Here is an 18,629-nt window from a genome sequence, read left to right as displayed (position 1 = left end):
TCATGATGGAGTCTATCATCCTGATGAGGCATCAGCTTGGCCCTTGCTGGCTCTTGCGCACTGCCTGAGCACTAGTTATGGCTCCTTTCAGCCCTCAGGCTGGGTGATCTGCTCTGTAGCCACAGAGTTGTTTCAGCCCATCATGACAAATCCTGAAATAAACTCCTGAGATAGATCATCTTTGACTATACTCTGTAATCTTACAATGTGGGAAACAGTCTAGGCCCTTCCAGTCTAAAGGAGCAGGTAGGGTTGGGTGTGGAAGGGTGTATGCTTTCTTAGACACAAGCAAGAACATGGCCACAGCTCCTCTCTGAGTCTTCTCTTCAACCTAATTATCATAATTTTTTTTCTACGACTTGAGCCTCTAGAATGTGTGGTCAGGAAGGCCTTGTCTCCTTTCCCCATATCTCTAAATCCAAAGGGGCTGGAGAGAAGCTACTTTTCATCTCCCCTTTGGTTTTGTGGGACATTCTCCATGTCATATTCACTTCCAAAATGGTGTTAATGTTCCCTAGTCCCTTTTCTGGAACTAAGTGGGAAATGAAAATAACATTGATTATTCTAGTGATACCAATGATGAAAGCCTGTGTTTCTGATTAAAGATAGAACCCTTGAAGAAAAGATAGGACAAGCATAAAACTCTACAAACATGTATGCATGTAAATAAGATTTCTAAATCTTAGAAAGTCATTTTTAAAGAAAAGATTTTATTTATTTATTTTAGTAATTAATACCTACTCTTACTAACAATGTGTTCCTAAAGAAGTTACTTAGCTCTTTATATCTATGATGCCCCATTTATTTGTAAAGTGGGTGTATTGATACCTGTGTCGTAGGGTTACTGTGAGGATTTGATTAGAACAGCATCTGGCACATAGTAGGCACTATATCAGCATTTGCTGCATTCATTATAATTTGAGGAGGCTGAGTCTTAACCTCTTAACCAATGCTTTCCTTTATGTCTGCAAAAATGGGTGTTAAAGTTTACTTTTTAAAGTAATTATTCTTTTTGTTATTTTTTTATTATATGTCATTGGAGCAGCTGAACATTTGAGACATACCTGAGATTTTGAGAGTTTGGAAAACAAAAGTAACTTGACTTAATGTAGAGCTTCATTCCCATTGCCTCACTGTGTTTTTTTTTTTTTTTTCTTTTAAGATATCCGAGGTCCTATTAATTCTGGGATGCCATGATTCTTTCTGCCTCTTTCTTCCTCTCCCTCAAATTCTTTGAACACTAAATAATTCAGGCATTACAATGATTTTTGGTCATTTTTTACTCAATTTATATACAAAATTATTTCAAGTGGGGAAAGATCTGATGTCATAGCATTTGCTAATCATAGCTACACCGTCAAAGGTTGTATCAAAGATACGAAAAGTTGGAAGACACGAATGTTGGGTGTTGGAGGAAGGTGAGAGTATTAAACCATTTGTTTTTTGTTTTGTTTTGTTTTGTTTGTGCATGTATGGCAGTTTTAAGTTATTAGTTTTTAAAATCAGTACTTTTTAATGGAAACAACTTGACCAAAAATCTGTCACAGAATTTTGAGACCCATTAAAACAAAAGTTTAATGAGAAAAAAAAAATAGAAATGAACCTTTTAACTATTTTTACTGAACTTTTGAAAAATTAATTCTGATAGTTTTACAACTAATTCTTTTGAGTTATTCTCCACTTCAAATTAAAATGCTGTATCACAGTAAGCTCCAAATCAGCTTCTATAGTTCTCTCCCAAATTCTAGCTATTGAAAGCTAATTTTTCAAAGTGGAAAGTGGAAGGTTTAGGTATAAAGTCCTCTTGTGGGCAGCCCCAGTGGCTCAGCGGTTTAGCGCCGCCTTCAGCCCAGGGCCTGATCCTGGAGACCTGGGATCAAGTCCCACATCAGGCCTGCATGGAGCCTGCTTCTCCCTCTGCACGGAGCCTGCTTCTCCCTCTGCCTGTGTCTCTGCATATCTCTCTCTCTCCCTCTGTGTTTCTCATGAATAAATAAATAAAATCTTAAAAAAAAAATAAAGTCCTCTTGTTTATTTTATTTTATTTTTTTTATTTTTTTTAACTTTTATTTATTTATGATAGTCACAGAGAGAGAGAGAGGCAGAGACATAGGCAGAGGGAGAAGCAGGCTCCATGCACCGGGAGCCCAATGTGGAATTCGATCCCGGGTCTCCAGGATCGCGCCCTGGGCCAAAGGCAGGTGCTAAACCGCTGCGCCACCCAGGGTTCCCCCTCTTGTTTATTTTAGATGGAATTTTATCAGAGTTTATCTGTAATATTGAAAATCACAGAGGTAGAACATTTTTCTTCTGTGTCTTCTCATTTCCAAGGTCTTGATCCAAGGGCTAGGGAAAATGGGATATGATTCAGCAAGAATAGCTAGTATATTCACAGTGTGTGCATGTATATAAGACTTGTTATAAGGAAAAATTGTTGACTTCTGATAGTTGCCTTTTGCTGGGCATTTTTACATTCATCTCCCCATATGGTTACAATGGCTAGCTGAATTATCTTCTCAATTGGGGTTTCACCTTAAAATTCTGAGCCATTTTCTTGGGTCTCTGAGAGCCTGGACCTTAAGCTTCATTCTTGCTATGTGATTATAGGATTTCAATTTTTATTTGGTCTTAAACAATCTTTCCTTTCTGCTCTCTGTCCATATCCTTTTATTAATGACTTTAAAAAGCTTTCTTCCTTTTTTGGGTAGCAAGAATAACACTTTTATTTCATTTAAAAATAGTAGTTTATTTTTTTATTTTTTAAAATATTTTATTTATTCATGAGAGACAGAGAGAGAGAGAGAGAGAGAGACTGAGAGAGGCAGAGGCAGAGACACAGGCAGAGGGAGAAGCAGGCTCCATGCAGAGAGCTCGATGCGGGACTCGATCCTTGGACTCCAGGATCATGCCCTGTGCTGAAGGCAGGCGCTAAACCGCTGAGCCACCCAGGGATCCTCAATAGTAGTTTATTTTTAAAAAAAGTCTTTGAGCACAAAATTGCTCAAGTATTATAATGATTTTAGTTATCTCTGAATTGACTAATAATGTGAATTATTTCTAATCACAGAAATTATGATGATGTTGCATTCCATCATAGGAGCTGCAGCAGTATGGGACAAATACAAGAAAGAAAAGAACCCGAGGGGAGGGACACGTCCTCATGAGAAGAAGTGTTGGTAATCAGCACTGTCAGAGATCAAACCAAATTAATACTATCTTTCCAAAGATAACACATATTTGTAGATTACCTTCAACCTTTGCCTTAGGGGGGAAAATTAATTTTCTCTGTTGATGTATTTAAACAAAGTCTACCCATAACAAAATGTTTCCTCTCTAGATAACTGTCAGGGCAAAAGACAGGCTCAAGACTTCTGATGTGTGTGTGTGGGCATGTACCAACTTCCCCTACCCACTGCCCCACCAGGTTTCTCTCAGGGTGCTGCCACATGGCTGGCAGAAAACCCCTGAGTTCGCTGGGGTGGATTTTTAGCATCCTTATATGGAGGCCTCCTCTTTGGGTGCTTTTGGTAGTCTGCCTGCTGCCAAAGGGAAAACATGAATGTGACATTTGGAAACATGAGATAGCTGTTATGTTTTTATATACTGTGAAAGGTTACGCACACACACATAGAGGCATATAGTGTAATACGGAATGAAATCTTTAATGGAAAATGTTGTACTGACATGGTGCAGAGATGTGTGTGTATGTGGTGGTGGTGGTGGTGGTGGTAAGGCTGTACCATTCCAACCTACTGAGATTTTCATATAGAGATTATTTATATGTGGTTGGTATGTGGAATGTACCTCTCTTGCCAAGTACTCTAGTTGGGTATCTTATTTCCTGGGTAATATAATTAGGAAAGCAAAACCCATAGAATTTAAGATGTTAACACATCTCTTCAGCTCTGAGTGAGAAATCACTTTACATGAGACAAGAATATATTAATTTGTATTCCAAGCAGAGATGGAAAAATATCTTATAAATTTTTAATCCACCAAGTGGCATGTATTATCCTGAGTTAGTATTGTCCTGGATCAGGCTGCATTTTGTACCTGATTGTTCTCCATTTGGAGAGGCAGCTACTGTAATGCAGAGGATAGAGCCACCTCTTTCCCCTACTCCCAACCTCAAGAAATACCAAAATGATGGGCTTTAATGAAGGGTTAAAATTACTGGAGTTTATTCTTCTTCATTTCCCTTTTCACCAGTGAGCTTAACTGAAGCAACATGGATTTTTCTTTTCTGCATCCGAACACTGAAGTTAAAATGTATTCCACGCTGAAAGAAAAAAAAAAAACCCTCATAGTAAAGAAAGGAATGTATATATGTATATATGTACATATATATGTATATATGTGTAGTTTAATTAGAACTTTTTAAAAACAGAGTATGTTACTATAATAACAAGATTCATGACATTGGCTCTAAGATATGAAAAATTGAAAGCATTACCAATAGTTATCAATTATTAATTTTAAATGATTAATATTATTTGTTAAGACTAAGTATAGCCTTAATTAAATACATCGTATTTTTGTAATTATTAAATTCTGCAGAAATAAATCTTCACTACTTAAAACTCAAGTGTTTACAGAAGAAATTCTCAAAGTTACTAGAAAGATATATAATATCAAATAGGTCATTAATTTTTCTCACTTATTTATGGCCAGAAGTAGGAGATTGAAATATCTTAGGGAAATCTCATAGGTGAGTATGAATATATCCTGCAACCAAAGGGCAAATGAGGAAATAAGGTTCTAAGTGTAGCATAGTGCTATTATCCTTAGTTATTCAGGTTTTTCTGTCAAGGAATAGGGGTATTTTCAGAGGATGGAGAAGGGTTTCTCTGGGAGCATAACTGAAGGAGGAGCCAGGATGAATATTTCCAGCCTGAGATGTCTTGGTGAGTGATGGTGCCCCTGATGTTCCTTCTGTGAACTCTTAAGATGGCCACAGTGAGAGAAACATGCTTTTGTTATCGTGAGGCTTTCTTAAAAAGAGCATTGTAATAAAATAGCATTTGGCAGTAAAACTCAATATTCAGTAAAATATATTTAAAATTGTACTGATTAAATTTCCCTGGGTATCATAGGTTATGACATTCTTCTCTGAGACATAAGGTCAGAATTTCACTGGTGCCAGAAATTAAGACCTACTGAAATGTTAGGTCATGGGAATGGTCTGGTCCCCAGTAGGAAGGGGAACCCCCTGATGGCCAAAAGGACCTTTGATGTTTTGCCCCTAGCGAGTTCTGCCTCACCTCTATTTCTGATCTTCCGCTGAATAACCTCCTAACTAACCTAATTGGTGGTCCTCCCGCTGGCTACCTCCAATTCAAATGAGAATGGCTAGATAATTAAGCCCTTTCTTAGCTGCCTTAAGCCTGGCCTTTGTGACAGTGTGGTCAGCAAGCCAGCTGACCCTGCAAGTCCCCTTTGTCATCATCCCCTTAGTTTGCTGAGGTGGATTTTTGGCATCCTTACATAGAGGTCTCCTCGCTGGATGCTTTTGTCAGTCCCTACCCGGTGCCAAGCAAACAACTCTCTTAACACTGGACATGCCCAAGTGAATAAAGCACCATAAATTACATCCCCTAAGGGCCTTAAACTTGACTACCTCCTTCCCTTACCTTGTTCACCAGCTTCGACTCCATTTGAATAGCATTTCTTCACACTACATTCTTAACAAGGTTATTTACTCTGCATGCCCAATGAGATTGTACCTTATGTAATAATTTCTCAGCTTTGAGAGATGCCTGAGAGGGCCAACTTGTTGGCTACTAAAAGAAGGTGGCCTTTATGGCTGGATGTGCCTTCGTAGCCCAAGTCTTTGGCCATTTAAGAATGTCACAGTGGTATATGGAGACTTTTACATTCTCCATGATAGATCTGTTTTGCTAGTCATAGTAACCAGGGGTGAGTAACAATCTGTGCCAGCTGTGTAGTTAAGTATGTCAATTTATTTAAAAAAAATGGCTCTGTAGAGTCAACTCGATTATTTATGGAAATAGGAGAAAGGAATGACAGCGATAATCAGAATCCACTTGTAATTTCAGACCTCATTTGGGTTAGTTCAACCCACTGACTGGCTGGCTCCTAGAAGGTAAGAGAAGTAAATGGGTCAGGCAGTGGGCTCATTAAACTCTCAGGATGTTGAGATCCTTGGATGTGCGAGAAAACCTTTCTTAGTTTTATAACTGTGTACCGAGTTGTTTAGACAGATTTGACAGATATATCTAGGCTTGGCACAGGGTAGGTGTTGTACATATTCTAATTCCCCTGAATGGTTCTTGCCTTATTTGTATGTTCGATGCATTTATTCACCTTGATAGTACCCAGATACTACCTACATCCCAAATACTCATCACTGCTAAACTCTCTGCTTCCCTCCACTTTTGATCTGATGCACAGAGGGGGACCTCTTACCACCTAAAACACCACCCTTCTGTTCTCTTCTTCCCCTTTTGTCCCAATATATTTTCATTTTGTTCTTTCTCGTCTTGCTTCTCTGCCACGGAGTGGAGGACTTGGCCCCTGGGGTGCCATTGAGCGAGGAAGGCGAGAGATGGCAGCAAGAAGTAGGATAAAGGCCTTAACACTTGGCACAGCAAAAAAAAAAAAAAAAAAGACTTGGCATAGCTGCAGAATTTTTATATTCAAAAGGTAGGTACCTCTTGAACATGGATCAAGTGGGAGTTGTATGTTGTCCTACTTTTGACGGCGCTTGAGGATATAGTTGTGATTGCAGGGCAAAAGGGGAATAGAACAGAGTAGACCCAGAATCCCCTCAAACACAAAATATGAAAACAGTGATTTCAACAAAAACACTGCCTGAAAAAAAAATCTGAGCTCAGAATTCTACTATGTTACTCTGGAGCCCTCACTTCAAATGGAAAAGGCACAGACCTTTTGGCTCTCTGTGCTTGCACCTGCCCTTCCACAGGTTGAAGCAGGGTTGTAGGATTGCAGGTATGCTGGGAAGAAGGAAGCCCAGCCTGTGGAAGGGGAATGACAACTTCATGCGGCTGTGGAAAAGGAACTGTGAGGAGGCTGCCTGTGGATTCACCTGAAATTCTGCCAGCTATTCTGAATGAGACCATTCTCGTGCTCAAATAAAACAATCCTGATTCAGTCTATTCAATGATCTATTGAAGAAGCAGTTAATGGGGAGAAAGTTGTCAAATCTTTAGCTTCTGCAGCTGTTTATAGTAGAATCTGGAACGAGATGGTGTATAATTTAACCCCAAATGATCGCATTTTAATTTCAGCAGATTGCCATTGTGCAGTGTTCTGAGAGAGCTCCTTGCTATCATGAGTCGTGCCTCTTGGAAGGCAAGATGTAGTCTCAATGGCCACAGATCTTGGAGCTTAGAGTCCTGGCTTTCTGCATAAGCTCTTCTGCTTTCTGGCTTGCTCTTGCTCAGGGAGCGCCTCCACCTCTCTGGATCTCAGTTTTCCCTGAACTTTGGCAAACTGAGACACTGACAATCACAGCAGAGCATTGTTAGGATGGTTAGTTGCAATTATGCAGGTTCAAAGTGCTCAGCCCTTTACCACAGTGTGTGACTTGCATCTGCACAGAACACGTCTCTACTTTTTTTCTTTACTTTTCCTGAACCAGTAGGAAAGACCACAAGTAGAGGAAACACAGTCTTTTTTTTTAAAGGCAATTTGAGTTCTGTCAAATTGTTGACCAGTGTTCTCAGACTTCCATGAAATCTTACCTGAAAACTCTCTATAAAACAGAACTCTGTTTAGAACATATCACCACGTGTGGCTGAGGTATAATACCACCACAGAAATGGAACTTCGGTTGGGGGCCTGGGGTTTCCACTGTTTTAGTCCCTCAAGCAGCATTTACCCTGTGACCTGTGAGAAGCACTCCCAATTCCTTGAATGGAGTGACTGTGGAGTTGCATACCGAAATGTACTCCCAGGTATCTCCATGAGCTACTCCAACTCTGTGCCTCTGGTGATTGGAATTACTTGTTCTCCCCTCATTTGCTTATGTATCAGAGATATCTTAATGGTATCCTACACTGGATTCATAGAGAATATTTTGGAACTCTGTACCACACATTCTCTCTGAAACCAAAGGGAGAGAAGCACATGCCTAGGGGATCCTGAAGCACCATGTGTTTAGACCCAGGATATTTCCTTGAGGGCATTCCATTTTTAAGCAATGGGAGCCAGCTATCAGCACATTTCTCAAGGATTATTGCTTGTGCTTGGGCATACGCTGACACCTGAGGTCAAGATGAGCTAGGATATTTACTCAATCCCTGGGATGTAGTGCATTTCCTGCTGATAATATATAAATAAAATATTTTAGTAGAAAGTTATGAATTCCTCTATATGTGCTCATCTATGCTTAACTCAGTGGAACATCAGTACCCAGAATGTTAAATCCTTTTTACACAATTGGATTGTATACTTATGCATACTAATAAGGTGTGAATTCAGGATGTTTATCTTCTTCCTGAGGATTATAAATTCTTTTGGCAGGTACTGTCTCTTTCTATTTCACTGTGTAATATGTGCCTAGAGGCAACTATTCTTTGCCAGAGTGTATCCTTCAAACCACAGAAATCAATGTGGTTAAAGAATGTCCTGAAATGTGTGTTTCAAATAGGTTGCGTTTTTCCCTCACCAGTACATGCACCACCATTGGTGGCTGTCTTCCCGTAGCTGTTATATCTATCATGTTGGTTTTCAAGATAAGTCCTTTATTTTATGATCATTTAAAGTGAAATAAAAATTGGTAGAGTGTAGAATGCCATACTTTGTTTTTGATTTGGGACAAATACTTAAATGGCTATTGTAAGAGCCAAATTTTCTTTTCTTTTCTTTTAAAGATTTATTTATTTATTTGAGAGTGAGACAGCGGAGAAGGGGCTAAGGGAGAGAGAGAGAGAGAGAGAGAGAGAGAGAGAGAGAATCTCAAGCAGACTTCCTGTTGAATGTGGAGCCTGATTCAGGGCTCAATCCCAGAACCCTGAGACCACAACCTGAGCTGAATCAAGAGTAAGACGCTTAACCAACTGAGCCACTCACGTGCCTCAAGAGCCAAATTTTAATGCTCAACTGCAGTTGACTATATTTTGAAATTTGAAAAATGTATTTATGCTCTCACTGTATTTGGTTTTCATTTGTTTGTTTTGTTTTTGCCTGTCTTCTTGTATCTGTGAACTAGAGTAAAGATCTTGGTTACCAGTTCTTTTGGTGTTTCCAATCCAATCTGTATCAAGCATTTGAGTGAGAGGTCATATGTTTGGGGTCAAATTGCTAGATCATTGAGCACTCAGCCTATTCTTAATCTCAGGAGAGGAGCAGTCCTGGGTTATAGAAAGATAAAGAATAAGAGGAAGAAGGAGAAGAAAAACTTTTATGCATCTACATTTTCTGAATCCAGGGGCCCTTATGACTACATCAACTGTTTGCAAGTGGTCAGTGCTTTCTTGTGGATATGTAAGTCAATATCCACTGGTGTGGTTCTATCATATTTTTTGTTATCTTTACAAATTTGAAAGCAATGGTAGGCTTTAGCAACTCATGATTTAGTAATAGATGCTTATAATTGTCTGCCAGGCATCCAAGGTTGGGCTTCCACAGTGGTGGTAGGGACTGTGTGCTTACTATTGGCAGTACATCAATTTGACATACTGGTTATTTGCTTCCTCCACTCTGCTAACCACAGTGGATCTCAGCCCTTATATGTGAAACCAAGAGAAGTGATTTGAAATGAAAATGAATATTAATAATCTATCACATAGGTGGCTGCTGGCTGTAATTCATTCTAAGTAATGCTGGTGAGGACTCTGAACACATGCCTGAGAGTCTTCAGACATACGACTGATTCTATCACACAAAAGCAGCTATGTACAACTACACTGCAGCAAGCTTCAGTGTTTATCAGCCTATATCAGTTTTAGGAACATCATTTTCTTAGATCTGATATCACCAGAGATAAACACGCCATCATAATTCTGTCACAGAGAGAGATTTTTGAGTGTGGTGGTATTATACCTCTGCCACACATGATGATATGTTCTAAATAAAGGTCTGATAATTGTAGACATTATCTCTATTTTGAAGACGAGTAATTTGGAAGTTGTGTGGAAATAATGCATCCATTATTTTATACACACACACACACACACACACATGCATCCAAATTGCATACTGGGGAAAAAAAAGTATTTTTTCCCCCCTGAGATTGCATCAGAGGTCAGGAAGGAAAAGTAGAAGCTTGCTCAGTTTATGAGGAAAGAGCTAGGTTCACTGGTGATGAGGCGTTAATCAGGAAGAGGATCCCAGAATGAGCTGGGAAAGGTAGCAAGCCAGATCTGGAAGGATAGAGTCTCATGGCCCCAGGGGAACCTTGTACTTTCCTGTGTCTTTGATACAGAGGTTGGCAATTGTTTTGCTTCAAAGTGGGAAGGGAGTGTGTGGACCAGAAAAAATAGTGCAGGGTGGGTATAAGCAACAGGAAGAAATCTTAAGGTAAATCTGCAGGTTGTTAAAAGCCCACGCAGAGTGCTGGTACAGAGTTCGTGTGGTGGTCTGTATGAGGCACCAAGGAGATTCCAGGCCTCTGCAACAGACCAAGTAGTAGGGACAATGACAATGACAGAGGTAGCAAGAGCTACCAGCTAACATGTGACAAATTCTAGGTGTAAATTACTGTGGTTAGCACTCGACATGCATAATCTTATTTAATACAGTAGTCACAGAAAGATAATATGCCCATTTTACAAATGAGGGAATTGAAGCATAGAGAGGTTAAATTGCTTCCTTGAGGTCATACAACCAGTAATAACAATAATTTAATCAAAAAGGAACCAAATTGCTCTTAGGTGTTTGTAGCTCTATAGTGGATTTTTTTTTTTTTTTTTCTGGAAGAGTAACGCAATTGATTCTCAATTTTAGCTGTGCTTTTAGAGTCATTTGGGGAACTTTAAAAACTGGTGCCTGATCCTACCTTCCAGACATTCTTTAGTTGATCTGAGGTGGGATTGGGAATTTTCAGAGCTTCCTGGGAGATTACACTAAAGTGTAATGGCGAAGGCTGAAAACCCCTGCTTTAAGGTAGATTCTCTTCTGTTTTTTTCCAGTAGGATTTCATTTGACTTCATCATTTGATTTAATCATAACTGTGAATCACGTGTCTTACCTGTTCCCTCTAGCAGAATGTAGACTCTATTCCTGTTTAGGAGTCCCATTTAGTGCTGGATAAATGAAAATGAAAGAGTATCATCCTTCTGTAAAAATAGTTAATAACCAGTCAGAAAGTATCCAAGCTCCAGTTTTTAAAGCCAATATTTAACAGTTGTTTGGAATAGTAATTTATTTTAAAGGGGTGTGGGGTCCTGGCAATCTCTCTTTGTGTGGGACCATCTAAGACAGTCAGATGGAGGAGAAGATGAGGAGGAAGAGAAAGACCAGGAAGCCAGTGAGGTCAATGGTGTGGAACTCTATTCCTAAGAGGAACATCCATTATACAAGTATTTTTCAGGATGAGAAGTGGGTTATTTGGTTTAAAATGGCATTTTAAACTTCAACCTAATATTTGATTCAAACTCTTACATCCATGTAAACAAGGAAACTTGTTGGATGAAGACAATCTGGGCAGGGAACCTTCGGTTTAACCAACCCTGCAGGGAAAGGCTTTGCTTTTCACCCAGTGCAAGTTGGTGTGGGCTGGACTGGGCTGGGTTGGGCAGGGGATCATCAGAAGCAAGGCTCTACTGTGTCTACTTTAGTCCTGGGCTACGATGAATACGACCAAAAGGCATCTTTCAGCCTGGAGAATAATTCAGGCCCCAACAGCTCATCAATCTGCTATTGCTTTGCAGAGCAAAAATTTAATACATAATAAATAATTTCTCGCTGCCTCAAAAGGAATGAAAATTTCTTTGTAAGAATATTTCCTATTTTAAAGTTAACCACCATCACACCATTAATGCTTGATCATACACTTAATTTGAAATCCAAATACTGCAGATTTAAACTAAAATTCTACTCGTAGAATGAAATGATTCACTTGGTATGTTGTGATTTCTGCATATAGTTTCAATACTCACAGAGATAAGATATGGAGGAGAAACAAAGTGGAGCTGAATGGGAAACACACTGAGTCAGGGTATGTGTTTCTATAATTAGTGTCATCAACTATTTTAAAATTCATTTAATAGGCATTTTAATAATACTTAGTATGTACCAGGCACTATTATGAACACAATATAAATATTAATTCCTTCAGTCGTCATATCAACTCTGTGAAGTGGATATTATCACTATCATTCCTATTTTACAAATAAGAAACCAAGGCACAGAGAGGTTAAGTGACCTGTTGAAGATCATACATCTTATGAGTGATACAGCCAGGACTTGATCCTCAGCTCTGGCTCCAGGACCTGCATACCTAACTACTAAACACATCATCTCTCTAGGAAAAAAAACACTTCCCAGATTTACATGCTCTCTTGTGAAAGCTGAGAGATTGCTTCCTCTGGAAAAAGCCCATTCTTGTCAGTTCAGTTGAAGATATCCCATGCCTGAGATGAAATCTATAAGATTGTTGAACAGTGATGAATGGCACTATAGGCTCATCTTGAAGGAATGGCCATCTGGCTGTCAGACATGCACTCATTGGATCAGTCCTCCCCTCCATGGTGGGAGTGGCTAAGACTAGAAAGGTGAACTCACATGTGTGTTTGCAGATAGGCTAAAAGAGAAAGAAAACATGTATGGGATAGATACAGTAAAAACATCCTCTAGGAAGTAGGCTGAGGTATGTGGCAAGTGGAAACTCACTTTTCTTTATATATTTTCTCTGCTGCAAAAGTATTTTTTTCAATACAATGCAGGTACTAGTTACATAATATTTTCAATAAAAAGGGATATCACTCTGTATATGTGTCAATTGGGGTAAGACTGGACAGGGAAGCTAGGTGGCCTTTGCAGTCATACATGTAGAAACTGTCAGTGTCTGAGCAGAGAGAGAGCAGATGAGGACGGGGTTGGGGGGTTTGGGTTTGGGGCCATTAAGAAGAAGCAAACTTGAGTCATTGGCAAAAGTGAAAGAACTGAGATGCATGATCTTAATGCCAGGTGGCATTGCCACTTGATGCACATGCATGTGTTTGAACCCTGGATGGACCATATTTTGACAACTTGGCAGTAGGAAATGTGCATGGAGGTAGTCTATGCCTGTCCAAGCTGGCAGACATTTTTTAAAAAGTTTATTTATTTGAGAGAGAGAGAGAAGGGTGGAGAGGCAGAGGGAAAGAGAGAGAGAGTTAAGTAGACCCCACCCTGAGCATGGAGCCTGACATGGGGTTCAATCCCAGGACCCCAGGATCATGACCTGAGCAAAAACCAAGAGACAGACAGTTAACCGACTGCACCACCTCAATGCCCCCAAGCTGGCAGACATTTTTGTTTATGCCCATGTCTGTAAGTCTAGTAGGAGAATTAGTTGTCATGAATTAAAATATATATGATTAAGTATTTTTTAAAGCTATGGTTAATCAGATCATGACAGAGTTAAATGAATACATTTAAACCCTTATTAATGTTCCTAATTCTAAGCATTTACAGTTAAAATCAGTATTTTTCTCAAAGCAATGACTCTAGGTACTGGATTGTATCATTTAAGCATATCTGTGACAAATATGCTAATTGGGAAATGATTTCACATCTAACTTTTCTATTAGGTAAACTGAAAAAATTAAAGGGTTTGAGAAAACCACATACAGCAATCTATTATTTTATGTAGAAGTAAATTTTTGTCAATAATTAATATGTGTTTAAAATACTGTAAACATATGAACTCTATAATACTGTATGAATTCGAAGAAGGCAGGAAAAATGACTGTTAATTAACTGTTGGATTAATGTTTATTATAACTAGGAATTTATATTTAGAATTGTCAAAATTAGGATAGAGTGGAATTGTATTTTTTATATGTTATAATACTTTGGATCCCCTCATATAAATAATGTGTCAGCATTAATAAAAATATCCTTTTAAGGGGTGCCTGGGTGGCTCAGTCTGTTAAGCATCTACCTTTAGTTGGTATCATGATCTCAGGATCCTGGGACTGAGCCCTATGTCAGGCTCCCCACTCAGTGGGCAGCCTGCTTCTCCTTCTCTTCCCCACTAGTGTTCTCTCTCTCGCTATCTCTGTTGCTATCTCTGTCTCTCTCTCTCAAATACATAAATAGCATCTTAAGAAAATAAAGAATATCCCTTAAAAATGGAGCTTAACCATTTTGCTGTTGTTTCCATTCTTTGTTTTCCTAAGTGGGTCTCAAGTATAAGTTCTTTCTGGCTTCAGGTAAAAAGGAATTTGGAAAGTTTGTTTAGTGTAATAATTAAGAGTGTGAGCTCTAGAGACAGACTGCATAGATTCCAGTCCTAGTTCCAGTACTTACTAGCTGCATGGCCTTGGAAAAATTATATAATTTTTGTGTGTCACAGCTTCGTAATCTATAAAAGGGGAATAAAAGTGGTACCAACTTCTACAGATGTAGGAATTACACTAGTTACTATATAAAGCAATTAGAACAGTGCATACATATAGTAAATGTTCACGTAACATCACATATCAGTATTAGTCCAAAGCTAATGACTAAGAATAGCTTTTGACTAATAATCAAATCTCAACATCTTTGACTTAAGATCTTGGAATAATGTGCTTTTAAGTAAGCCTATTATGAAAGCCTAAAAAGAGAACAGTGCAGCTCACCCTTGTTGGGTGCTTACTCTGTGTCAGGTTCTTTTCTAGGTACCTCACAAGTAATCTTTTAGTATATGTCAAGAAATAAAGAATAAAAGGAATAAAAAGGCATAGAAAAACTGAGATAAACATAACAGAGAAGATTTTTCCCTAAACCTAAAAGAATCCCTAAGTTGGCATGAGAGATGGTGAGTCTTGGTAGGAGGATGGTCTTGGGTACAGTTTCTCAGCAACTGAGAAGACGCTGCTGATTGGTGTTTCCAGGTCCATGAGATCATAGGCGCTTTTGTAAAAGATTCCTGACGGAAAGATAAGGAAGGCTGAAAGGAAGGAACATCCTAGTAGGTTCCCTGTTCCAACTCATCTTGTACTGCAGATTAGACGGCTGTCACTAGAGGGCACAGTGCCCACGTTTGCACACAAGGACTAGATCTGCTCTTCTGTACATGGACATCTCTAGAAGATTTCATTTAGAATCTAGGGCAATCCTTCCACCAGGAGAGGTACCTGCTTAGTACAGAGACTGCCCTATTCCATGTGTACATCCTTCCTCTTCTCACAACACTCCAGCACACCTGAGATCAGAAAACGTAGTGTGGCCGCCATCACTCAAAGAGGTAGGCTGTGCTATTGTAGGGCTGCTGTGAAGCCACTTAAAACCCAGAGCTGGTATCTTTTGCTTTGCAAAAGCTTCTTATCTTGATGAAGTCCCAATAGTTCATTTTTGCTTTTGTTTCTCTTGCCTTCATGGATGAATCTTGCAAGAAGTTACTGTGGCCGAGTTTAAAAAGGGTGTTGCCTGTGTTCTTCTCTAGGATTTTGATGGAATCTTGTCTCACATTAAGATCTTTCATCCATTTTGAGTTTATCTTTGTGTATGGTGCAAGAGAGTGGTCTAGTTTCATTCTTCTGCGTGTGGATGTCCAATTTTCCCAGCACCATTTATTGAAGAGACTGTCTTTTTTCCAGTGGATAGTCTTTCCTCCTTTGTCGAATATTAGTTGACCATAAAGTTCAGGGTCCACTTGTGGATTCTCTATTCTGTTCCATAGATCTGTGTCTGTTTTTGTGCCAGTACCACACTGTCTTGATGACCACAGCTTTGTAGTACGACCTGAAATCTGGCATTGTGATGCCCCCAGATATGGTTTTCTTTTTTAAAATTCCCCTGGCTATTCGGGGTCTTTGCTGATTCCACACAAATCTTAAAATAATTTGTTCCAGCTCTCTGAAGAAAGTCCGTGGTATTTTGATGGGGATTGCATTAAACGTATAAATTGCCCTGGGTAGCATGGACATTTTCACAATATTAATTCTTCCAATCCATGAGCATGGAATATTTTTCCATCTCTTTGTGTCTTCCTCATTTCTTTCAGAAGAGTTCTATAGTTTTTAGGGTATAGATCCTTTACCTCTTTGGTTAGGTTTATTCCTAGGTATCTTATGCTTTTGGGTGCAATTGTAAATGGGATTGACTCCTTCATTTCTCTTTCTTCAGTCTCAGTGTATAGAAATGCCACTGACTTCTGGGCATTGATTTTGTATCCTGCCACGCTACCTAATTGCTGTATGAGTTCTAGCAATCTTGGGGTGGAGGCTTTTGGGTTTTCCATGTAGAGTATCATGTCATCGGCGAAGAGGGAGAGTTTGACTTCTTCTTTGCCAATTTGAATGCCTTTTTTTCTTTTTGTTTCCTGATTGCTAAGGCTAGGACTTCTAGTACTATGTTGAATAGCAGTGGTGAGAGTGGACATCCCTGTCTTGTTCCTGATCTTCGGGGAAAGGCTCCCAGTGCTTCCCCATTGAGAATAATATTGCTGAGGGCTTTTTGTAGATGGCTTTTAAGATGTTGAGGAATGTTCCCTCTATCCCTACACTCTGAAGAGTTTTGATCAGGAATGGATGCTGTCTTTTGTCAAATGCTTTCTCTGCATCTATTGAGAGTATCATATGGTTCTTGTATTTTTCTCTTGCTGATATGATGAATCACATTGGTTGTTTTACGAGTGTTGAACCAGCCTTGCATCCCAGGGATAAATCCTACTTGGTCATGGTGAATAATCTTCTTAATGTATTGTTGTATCCTATTGGCTAGTATCTTGTTGAGAATTTTTGCATCCATGTTCATCAGGGATATTGGTCTATAATTCTCCTTTTTGTTGGTGTCTTTGTCTGGTTTTGGAATTAAGGTGATGCTGGCCTCATAGAACGAGTTTGGAAGTACTCCATCTCTTTCTATCTTTCCAAACAGCTTTAGTAGAATAAGTATGGTTTCTTCTTTAAACGTTTGATAGAATTCCCCTGGGAAGCCATCTGGCCCTGGACTTTTGTGTCTTGAGAGGTTTTTGATGACTGCTTCAATTTCCTCCTGGTTATTGGCCTGTTCAGGTTTTCTTTTTTTTTTCCAGTTCCAGTTTTGGTAGTTTGTGGCTTTCCAGAAATGCATCCATTTCTTCTAGATTGCCTAATTTATTGGCGTATAACTGTTCATAATATGTTTTTAAAATCGTTTGTATTTCCTTGGTAGATACCGTCAACAAAACTCAAAGACAGCCTACAGAATGGGAGAAGATATTTGCAAATGACCTATCAGATAAAGGGCTAGTTTCCAAGATCTATAAAGAACTTATTAAACTCAACAGCAAAGAAACAAACAATCTAATCATGAAATGGGCAAACGACATGAACAGAAATCTCACAGAGAAAGACATAAACATGGCCAACAAGCACATGAGGAAATGCTCTGCATCACTTGCCATCAGGGAAATACAAATCAAAACCACAATGAGACACCACCTCACACCAGTGAGAATGGGGAAAATTAACAAAACGGAAACCACAAATGTTGGAGAGGATGTGGAGAAAGGGGAACCCTCCTGCACTGTTGGTGGGAATGTGAACTGGTGCAGCCACTCTGGAAAACTGTGTGGAGGTTCCTCAAAGAGTTAAAAATAGATCTGCCCTAGACCCAGCAATTGCACTGCTTGGGATTTACCCCAAAGATACAGATACAATGAAACGCCGGGACACCTGCACCCCGATGTTTATAGCAGCAATGTCCACAATAGCCAAGCTGTGGAAGGAGCCTCGGTGTCCATCGAAAGATGAATGGATAAAGAAGATGTGGTCTGTGTATACAATGGAAATTTACTCAGCCATTAGAAACGATAAATGCCCACCATTTGCATCGACGTGGATGGAACTGGAGGGTATTATGCTGAGTGAAATAAGTCAATCGGAGAAGGACAAACGTTATATGGTCTCATTCATTTGGGGAATATAAAAAATAGTGAAAGGGAATAAAGGGGAAAGGAGAAAAAATGAGTGGGAAAGATCAGAAAGGGAGACAGAACATGAAAGGCTCCTAACTCTGGGAAACGAACTAGGGGTGGTGGAAGGGGAGGTGGGTGGGTGGTGGGGGTGACTGGGTGATGGGCACTGAGGGGGGCACTTGATGGGATGAGCACTGGGTGTTATTCTGTATGTTGGCAAATTGAACACCAATAAAAAATAAATTTGTAAAAAAAAAAAAGAAAAAGAAAACATATCCACACACACACACACACACACACAAAATAAAAAAATAAAATCAACATTTAAACTTAAAAAAAAAAAACAAACCCAGAGCGATTTAATCGCTGGGACAGCGATTAATGATCCCCACATTGCATTGATATTTTGTGTATATTTGTGTTTATTTCAGAGACTTTTAAAAATGTATACTTTGCCCAAGACAGAAGAGGTAGATTCTATACAGATCTCCCTAAATCCTTGTGAACCTAGGCAAGTCATTTCATGTTACTCATTTCTTTCATCTTGAAGAATTGAGAGCTTGGCTTATAAGGTGATAAAAATTTCTAATAGTTATGAATATCTTGTGTCTTA

At 39.2% G+C, this 18,629-nt stretch overlaps 2 long non-coding RNA genes across 3 annotated transcripts in view; one reads left to right on the top strand and one right to left on the bottom strand.

The window, feature by feature from the left end:
- LOC102152834 overlaps positions 1-18,629 on the top strand; it is a 146,396-nt gene that overhangs the window by 39,127 nt on the left and 88,640 nt on the right. The window lies entirely within an intron of this gene.
- LOC111097992 lies at positions 4,158-15,170 on the bottom strand. Its single transcript, XR_005366554.1, has 3 exons — positions 14,754-15,170; positions 11,174-11,261; positions 4,158-4,279 (listed from the first exon to the last, which is right to left on the bottom strand). It is a non-coding gene; the product is annotated as an uncharacterized LOC111097992 (long non-coding RNA).

Source organism: Canis lupus, chromosome 11 (assembly GCF_011100685.1).
Source record: "Canis lupus familiaris isolate Mischka breed German Shepherd chromosome 11, alternate assembly UU_Cfam_GSD_1.0, whole genome shotgun sequence".
In the NCBI taxonomy this organism is placed as follows: Eukaryota; Metazoa; Chordata; class Mammalia; order Carnivora; family Canidae; genus Canis; species Canis lupus.
The sequence above is the reverse complement of the archived record's forward strand: the minus strand, read 5'-3'. Positions and strand labels throughout refer to the sequence as shown.